The sequence below is a fragment of the Squalius cephalus genome (genome assembly GCF_949319135.1).
Source record: "Squalius cephalus genome assembly, chromosome: 9".
Classification (NCBI taxonomy): domain Eukaryota; kingdom Metazoa; phylum Chordata; class Actinopteri; order Cypriniformes; family Leuciscidae; genus Squalius; species Squalius cephalus.
In genome coordinates, this window is record NC_137130.1 from 41,288,223 (window position 1) to 41,297,919 (window position 9,697).

Below are 9,697 nucleotides of genomic sequence, written 5' to 3' on the forward strand. Positions count from 1 at the left end.
TCCGATTCCTGGGAGAAAATTCTGGAAAATCTAATAAATTGGGATTTTACAATACTTCTGAAGGTATGTGGGTGGAAACTCTTTTTGGTGTGGGAGGGCATGGGTGTCTGTTTCTTTAAAGAATACTTTAAAGTCCAAGCGGTGGGTGGTAGAGAAATCCTTTCCTTTGTACACCGTGGTCTAGGAAGTCTATTGTTTGTTGGTTTGATTTTTATGGAGTGGTGGTTTTAGGATGCATATGAAGTCCTTAAAGTCCTTTACAATTCCCCATATGTCATCTAAGAATCTAAAGTAGTTGAGAGGGGTTTTAGAGCATTTAGGGAAGATGATAGCCTCCCATTGGGCCATATATATATCTTTGCGTATGCTGGGGCAAATTTCTTTCCCATGGCTGTTCCTTTAATTTGTAAGAAATATTTCCCCTTAAATTCAAAGTCATTTTTGGTGAGGCCTAATTACAAGAGTAGTAGTGTCGATTTGTGGGGTCGTGTCGTATCTGGATATCTGGAAACTGGCTTGAACTGACCGTAGGCCCAGGTCTGTCTCGATATTAGTGTGAAGTCTGTCAAGACCTAGTGTAAAAAGAAAAGTCCCTGGCGGTATTGTCAGGTTTAATGTCTTTTAAATGAAGTTGTGCATATCTTTTAGGTAGCTAGGATGTTTGGTAGAAAGGGGATTTAGATGGAAGTCTAGAAATTGGGGGACCCTTGTCTATGAGTTTGATTTGTATAGGTGTTAGTGTAGCGTTTATACGCCAGTATAAATATAATTAATTATTATTCATAACGGATTATGAACAATAATTAATAATTTAATTATTTTCAGAATTCACTGTAGCAGAATCAATAGTATGATCATTTTATCAGTTCATCCAATGAACAGAAAGCATAAACAATTATTAACTCTTAATTATTATTAAATTATTAATTATTAAGGAATAATCCCCCAGCTAACCGTAAATTAAGAAATAAATCAAGGGTAAAAGCATAGGTAACTTAGATCGAAGTTCAAGACAATAAATTCGTAAGCACATAACACAAGTACTTCTCTTTTCAAATACAAACAAGACTTTATTGATTATTCTAACACATAAAACTAATATCTAACACAAACACACGCACACACACATTCATTCGAGTTGCAGAAAGGAAGAGAGTGAGGAAAGAGTGAGATGATGAAATCCCAAGTTTCTATGCACTTATAAGACATGACCTGGAACGAACCATCAATCATTAATTAAACCCTTCTGTCGTTTCTTAGACAGGTTATTAAATTTATATCAATGCACCAGTTCAGCTTAAGAGTCTGGAGGTACTTGCATCTTTGCTTTTGGGTTCCTTTTAGGAATTCCTTTGGTCAGCGTCAAAGGGGTTCGTTCATTGGCTGTGGTCTCCTTGTACCTGGATAGATGGGGCGGCCAGTCACGTGGTGTGCGGGCGGATGAATGAAAAGTCTTTGAAGTTGAAAGCGTGCGTTGCAGCCGTGAATCGTGGACCGAAACTTTGCAGCAAAACTTAACTTAAAACCGAGACTTTCAATCGGAAAAGGAAAATAACACAAAGAAATAAATAAAATGAGATACGGAGAGTAGTTAGATGACTGAAAATGAAAAAGTCATAAATCATGTCTTCCCTGGGGGTTTCTCTCGTTTTTAAGCGGAGACCAGATGCAACAGTTTAGACATGATTTCTAATTATCAGAATACGAAACATTTTACACAGATTTAATTCCAGCCATCTTGCTAGCTGTGTTCGTAAGATAGCATTGATATGAAACAGTACACACTTTCAGTCACACACCTCATAGTCATAACGATTACATGAATTATATGGGATCAAGGCATATTAAACACACACAGGTGAAACAACACACATAGAAACAACATAGTGTAACAACAATGCCTCTACGTTAGGGAATTTATTAGCTCAAATGAGAGGTCTTATTCATAAGATATGAATATGTATATGTCGTTTACACAAATTGAATTATGCCAAATAGGGAACAGGTCAAAACCTCAACTTATATCAACAGTTACACGATTTCTCGTAGTAATCACTGATATAGGTAGGTAGAATTATATTTTAATTTGGGGAATTTAGATAGGAGTTTAAAGTTCATTTATTGTGCGACCCATCCGTCCGGCAGATCGGATGCACAATTTCTGAACAAAAACCTATTGTCTTTAACACCGAAAAATAACCCTTTCCTGTGTCCACAAAGAATTGATTAATTTCGTGTTTAGACAACTTAGATATTTTAATAGTAAAATGTTGGTAGAGCTTGGTAGGCAATAATACTTTCAGGGATTTCAATAATGGCACAATATGAGACAAATTCAATTCACATAGCTTATAAGTTTTAATCAAACGACTAAGATTACATGTACTATTTCAAATCACGCAGGAGTAAATATGTATAACAAACAAACAATATAGCGATCGCAAATAAAGAATAAAATAAAATAAAACAAAACAAACTTATGAGAGAGATATAGAGAGGAGAGAGGGAGAAAAGGGGAGAGAGAGTGTTAGAGGATTGGTTGTGTGTGTGCGTAAAAAGGGTGAGGATGCGTGTGGGCTTAGGAGCGTGTGTGTGTGGGTGTGAGTGTGTGTGTATGTAAGTTTGAGAAAAGTGTGTGTGTGTGTGTTCAGGAACACGTGTGGATGTGTGAGTGTAAGTGTGTGTGTGAGAGTCAGGACAAGTAAGAAAGGCAAAACAGTTTAAAACCTTAATGCTCAACAAGACCCCAACAATTTCTAGTAATTATTTGACCACTTAAAACAGCATTTCGTTTGGATTACAAATTCAAGAAATACAGTACTTGCTCAGTGAGGCCCTCTTGTGTGCGCGTCGTGTAACAAAGGAGCCAGGAACACGTGGTCAGCAGCTTCGTCAAGGCGGGGTTTGTTGCGATGGTAACTCAGAGCGTTCGTTAAACTTAGCCAAAGATGATTTTAGCCTTAAGTTGGTTACGTTGGTTTGTAAGAAAATTATCAAACTGAGGTAGACTATCAAAAGAAAAACTTAAGACGAAATAAAGGAAGCAACCGAAGGTTTCTTGGAAGAAGGCAGAAAGAAGGCGGGTCTCTCTCTCTCTCTCGTGGCGGAACTGCATTGAAGAGAGGACTGGCGCCGTATTTTGAAGGAGCTAAAACCATGCCTTCTCACGTACCTACTCCAATCGTGGGGCGAATGTATGTGGCGCCAAACTTTCTTTGTTTTACTAAGTACACGCCCTCTGGAGCTACGTACTGGAGAGATAAACTTTGGTATAAAACATTTATAACCTGGTATAAATGAAAGAATGCATAATTTTATACATTGAGTTAAGAATTCAACACCTTTGGTTCTTCCTGAACACAATGATACCATGGACCGTGGTTCTGGTAATTAATAACACAGAGTTACATGATTCTTCAATATAATGAGCATTTCACCTTTTGATTATACCATAAAACTTAGTTATAACGGTCTTCCATATAAGGACCATGACATATAACCACGAATACATTTCAAGAATATATAGAAAAGAGTGATTTTCGATCATAATATCCAGGCATGTGAGCTGTTCTGTGTTTTGTGTGTGGAAGCAGAGTCACTGAAAGTTCACCATGCTTGCTGAACTTTTGCTCCCACCTTTCGGGGTTCAATATGTATGTATGTGCGTATGTAGAGTCATTCACATGTGGAACCGTGTGGCGAACTCTTGTCCTTCCAGTGTGTGTGTGTATCGTATCTTCCCCAAATTGATGGAATTAACCCCAGGGGACCTGATGCACATCTGCTAACACTGTTAGACTGTTCTGAGGCGTTAATCAGTATTCGAAGATCCTGGGGGGGTTCTTTCGAGATCGCTCTATTGGTCAGCGAGATCGCTCTATTAATCAGCGGATGTTTGCCAGGCAGTAAAACAGAAGGTTTTTTGTTGATTCAGAAGTAAGAGATCTGTGTTTTCGGATAGGCAGTCAATGATTTACGCCAATTGTCGGCGCCATTTGGTCTGCACGTCCTGCACGTCCTGCGCGGCGGCATCGTGATACAATAGAGGTGTTTGTAATTGAGGATTCCAGTAAGTGGATTAGATCCCAGACTAAAAGGGGTTTTGATCATGGGGTAATTTCAGTAATTTAATCGTAGAGAGAGAGCTGACAATCTGACCATCTCCTTTGCGTTACAATAGCAATTCTGTAATTGCATGATGTTTGATCATAAGTCCCTTGGAAATTGTTCTTGAATGATTTTATGTATTGTTATAGGTAAAAATCTCAGTTCTCTGGTTTGAAGGGAAAAGAACTCTGTTTGGTCATTCAGAGGTCCCAACGGGGGAGGGGTCAGGAATGTTGTGGGGTTCAGAAACATCTCTGAACCCGATCCGTCTTGTAAACTATCAAAGTTGACCAATAAAAAGTCGTTGGTCAGCAGACCTTCTGGTGCCTGTTGGTGACTTAGGGCTCTGGGATGAGTTTTATGGATTTTGATAGGTAATGTCTCTTTGTGTGTAAAGTTTAGGGGCTTAAGACAGCCCTGAGGTCACGGGTATTTCCTGCTGAAATCTGTTTGTCTCTCGTCGGACCTTGGGTCTCGGTCATCTCTTAACCAGTCAGTGTTTCGGCACAAATCTAGCATTGACCAGTTAGTGCTGGGGGCTCTTTTAAATAGCCAGACTGGTCGGCGCCTGGACCCCATGACAAGATTGATGAGGATACGAAGTCCTGACCAAATCTTCCCCTTTGTTCGGCAGGAAGTGGAAAGTTTGGATTTATTTTCTGTAAGAAAATTAATCTGTGTTTGGTTCATTCTCGTAGTCGTTACATTAGTTTGACAGTTTTTGAAAGGTTGATAACTTTTTTTTTTTTTTTTTTGTTCTGCTTTCCTCAGTGTGCCTTTTAGTTGAAAAAAGTGAGTCAAATGTTCATTATGGCGGCTGTCGTCGCCGGGGTCCAATGGATCTTATCTTTTACTGTTCTGAAATGATTCCAGTTTAAGGGTGGTATGCTCAACCTTGTTTCTTGGATTATGTCATTTAGGAACTTGATATTTTTGACACTTGTTGGTGTAGGCTCTTGTCATAGTTTATGATAGGGATCTTGATCACTGCTTTCGGGAATGTTTGGTGAGCCGTTCCCTGTAAGAGTTGTACACAATTTTGTAGAATGGTTGGGTTACCGCGTTCTCTGTTATTGAGACCGAAGGCAAGAAGTACCTGTTGTACTTCCAGAGATGTCGACGTTCGTTTCTGGTGTTTGTTATAGGCCTTAGATGGATCCTCGGACTGGAGGTTCAGCTGTAGTTCATCCTTTCTAGGGGAACTGCTTGGCTTGATGACATTATGGCGTGGGGGGTTCCTATCTCTGACTTCCAAAAATTATAGAGTGAGGAGACTTCGGATGGTTTTGGGGAATTAAATGGTTGGGAGACCTTGAGTATTTTGTAGTTCTGTATGGGAAGCGTATTTCTGGGTGATTTGAATTTGAATTTGAAAAATGTTCCTTTTTGTGTTGAATTGTTCTTTTTGTTGATTTGTTATTGTGTGATTTGATCACTATTGGAGTTTTTATTTTATATATACGGGTTTGTTGCTGTTGGGTTTATCCTGGGTAGGTTTAGTGGTTAGGTAGCCCTATTTTATCAAATCAAATCAAATCAAATCAAGTATATTTGTATAGCGCTTTTCACAATACAGATTGTATCAAAGCAGCTTCACAGTATTAAATTAAAATAAAATAATACAACAAGGTTTGTTTCTAGTGGAATTTATTGAATGATAAAATAAAATTAAATATCCCCAAAATATCCCCAAATGAGCAAGCCAAAGGCAACAGTGGCAAGGAACCGAAAAAACTCCATCAAGTGACCTAATGGAGAAAAAAAAAACCTTGGGAGAACCCAGGCTCAGTCGGGGGCCAGTTCTCCTCTGGCATTTATGAACTAGAGGCCGGATTGTAGTTTGAACTGTAAGATTAAAAATATTATATGAATGGCTGGCCGAAAAGATGCGTCTGTAATCTAGTTTTAAACTGGGAGAGCGAGTCTGAGCAACGAACAGTATCCGGAAGACTATTCCAGAGTTTCGGAGCCAAATGTGAAAATGCTCTCCCTCCTTTGGTTGATCTGGATATCCTAGGTATGACCAAAAGCCTCGAATTTAGTGATCTTAAAGAGCGCGATGGATTATAGGTAGGGGTGGGGGGAAAAATCGATTCTTCGATGCATCGCGATGCGGACGTGGACGATTCTGAATCGATTCACAAATGTCAAAAAATCGATTTTCTAAAAAAATATATATATATATTTTTTTTTTTCTAATAACGTAATATTGTAAAGTAATAACGCAAAAGGCGGAACTATAAGCGGACGTGCAGTGCGCGGACAGTCTGTGGCGCGCTCATAACAGACTCATGATGGCTGAGCGCCAAATTCGAACGGCACCTTCTTCGTTAAAAGCTAACGTATGTAAAATTGGCAATTTCATTGTTACCTATTTAGTATTTTTGTATGAGAGCTGCTTTCTGTATTGTTTAGTTTTCACATCAGTACACTGTGTAAACCGATCTGTTATACGTACCTTATACTGCAATATGTGCAATTTCAGTCACAAAAATGTACATTTTGACTGTGCTCTCTGCAGATGTTCATTCACTTTTTTTTGTATAAGCTGTTTTTGATTATAGTACACAGCAAACATTTCAAGTCATAACTCTTTATTATTTAGTTGTGTATAAGAGTGGCTTTGTATGTTACTAATTGAAGCTACAGTAAGTTGTTCAAAAATGTTCATTTTGTCTTCTTAATGATTAAATTGGACAATTCTCTTCTAGAAAGACAAGGTGTTCAGGTGGAGAAAAAACTTTTTCTTTACCTTGACATGTTTCGACTGCAACCTGCAGTCTTCCTCCACCTGAACACCTTGTCTTTGTAGAAGAAAATTGTCCAATTTCTACAGTATGGTTCTGATCTACTTCCTAAAGGAAATAAGCCTTTCATTTATTTGTTATTGTTTAGTTCAACTTGATGAGTCACAACACAATGTGATGTATTCATTTCTGTGTTCTACAGAACATAAGCTACATACAAATAATTCTGAAGTTATAACTACACGACACAGAAAGTGCTTTGAGTTGTTACTCAATAAAAGAGTTAAGTAATTCAGCAGCTGACTTTTTTTAATACTGCAATCACTTTGTAGTGTATTTTTGTTTACTGTTGTGAAATGGAAAATCAATAATCGCTAATCGAAAATCGTTAATAATCGAAAATCGACTGTAATCGAATCGGGACTTCAATAATCGTAATCGAATCGAATCGGGAAAGCAGACAGATTAACCACCCCTAATTATAGGGCGATAGAAGATCCGTTAAATAGACTGGAGCTAATCCGTTTAGGGCTTTATAAATCAGTAGCAATACCTTGTAAATAATACGGAACTTTATAGGTAACCAATGTAGAGACGATAAAATCGGTGTTATATGATCATATTTTCTTGATCTAGTTAGAACTCTAGCGGCTGCATTTTGGACTAACTGTAGCTTGTTTATTGAGGTTGCAGGACAACCAGCTAATAAAGCATTACAGTAATCTAGTCTCGAGGTCATGAATGCATGAACTAACTTTTCTGCATCAGAAACTGATAGCATGTTACGTAGCTTAGCAATGTTTCTAAGGTGGAAAAAGGCGGTTCTTGTAACATACGAAATATGATTTTCAAAAGACAGGTTACAATCGAGTAGCCTATAACACCCTGGTCTTTTACTGTAGAGGATAAAGTAACAGGACATCCTACTATGTTAAAGTTGTATTGTGAGAGGTTTTGTGGGTGTTTTTTTTAACCGATAAGTAGTACCTCTGTCTTGTCTGGATTTAATAAAAGAAAATTACGCGTCATCCAATCTATTATATCTTTAACACACTCTGTCAATTTGGATAATTTAGCGTTTTCATCCGGCCGTGATGAAATATGTATTTGAGTATCATCAGCATAACAATGGAAACTAATTCCATGTTTCCTTATAATATTTCCAAGTGGCAACATATATATTGAGAATAACAGAGGGCCTAACACAGATCCCTGCGGCACTCCATAGTTTACTGGAGTTATGATAGATTTTTCTCCATTTAAATAGACAAAATGGTTAGCGGTCAGATAAGTATGATCTAAACCAGCTTAATGCTTGTCCTTGAACACCAGTATACTTTTGTAGTCGATCTAAGAGTATTGTATGGTCTATAGTATTGAACGCAGCACTAAGATCAAGTAAAACTAATATTGAGATACACCCTTGGTCAGAAGCTAAAAGTAAATCATTTATCCGAAAATGCTTCTTGTTGGTCCTGATTTTAACCCTATAAAGTTTTAAGTAAAACTTTTAACATAGTAACAAATAAAAATATAACATTAAAATGTGATCATATTTATAGGATAAATAATTAAACTACTATGAATTCGCTAAAAGTGAATTATCGCAGTGCATGAAGTGTGCTTTTTACTGTACAGTGTTTTAGATTATTACACATTAAAGATGTGCGCATTATGCCATAAAATGAAAACGATAGAAAGGATGATTAGCATCATTAGCTAACTAAGGTCGCAAGCTCCGTCGTTACCAACATTATTCAGTGATTGTGTCTTTACGAGAACCACGGTTCCAACAAACATTTACAAACGGCATTGCAAACTAGGAAAGCTCTCCAGTCGTGGCTAGAAGCATGTAATGCGTCCCAGTGTGTGTACTTATGCTCCATTCAAAGACATTTTTAATATAAATAGTGCAAGTGTGTTCACACTGAAAATCTCTACAAGAAAAAGTGCACTTTAAATTCCCAGATGATGCACTAATTTAACCTTAAAAACAAAGTATGTATTGTTGGACCCTTCATGCACTCGAGAGTCCCAGCGGCCTCATATATGTGTTACTGGTTCAGGACATCCCTTCATAGTGTAGTCGTAGTGGAGTTCACTGGTAAGTGTACAGACGATGGAAGGACTGTGTTTGATGGATTAATGGGCCAGAAAGAAAAGAATGTGTTTGGCCAGCCGGTTGATTACTAGTCTTTTGTGCGTGGGTTAATCCACCAAAGTGTCCTCCAGATGGCATAACACAGGTTCACATGAGTATATATCATTATATTATAACTTCTGATGACTGAGATATAGAGTCTGTTGAATCAGCAGAGATGACAGGAGTGGCTTCTGCTTCTTTCTCAGTATCACTCGCTCATCGTTTTGGAGGCTGTTTATACTCTGGTAAGATTTTAGCACTCCCGTTTTAAGTTCTGTGTAGAGTAAGAGTTCTCCCACATTAATGTCATCCTCCAGCACTGATCCTTGAAAATTATAAACGTCATGAATAAAGTTCTCCCATGGTCCTTTCTCAAATACAGCTCTTGGGAAGAACAGTTCCTCGGCTTGACTTAAAATGTCAGATTTCTTTGCATTTTTAGAGATTTCAACGCTTCTAGTTCCTCCACCTGAGCACTTCCTTATTTGTTTACCCTGGTGAAACCATCCTCTCTCTTTTCCTTGTTTTCTCTAACATCTTGTTGTTCTTCATATGCCGTCTGCGTTTCGGTTCATAGTCCTCAGCCTTCGTCAGCTTCTGTCTAGTATCATGTGATTGACTTGTTCTGCCGTTGTCCTCACAGAAGCCCCTTGATCCTGTCTCCATAGATGGGAATGATCCTTGACCAGTTCATCATCAA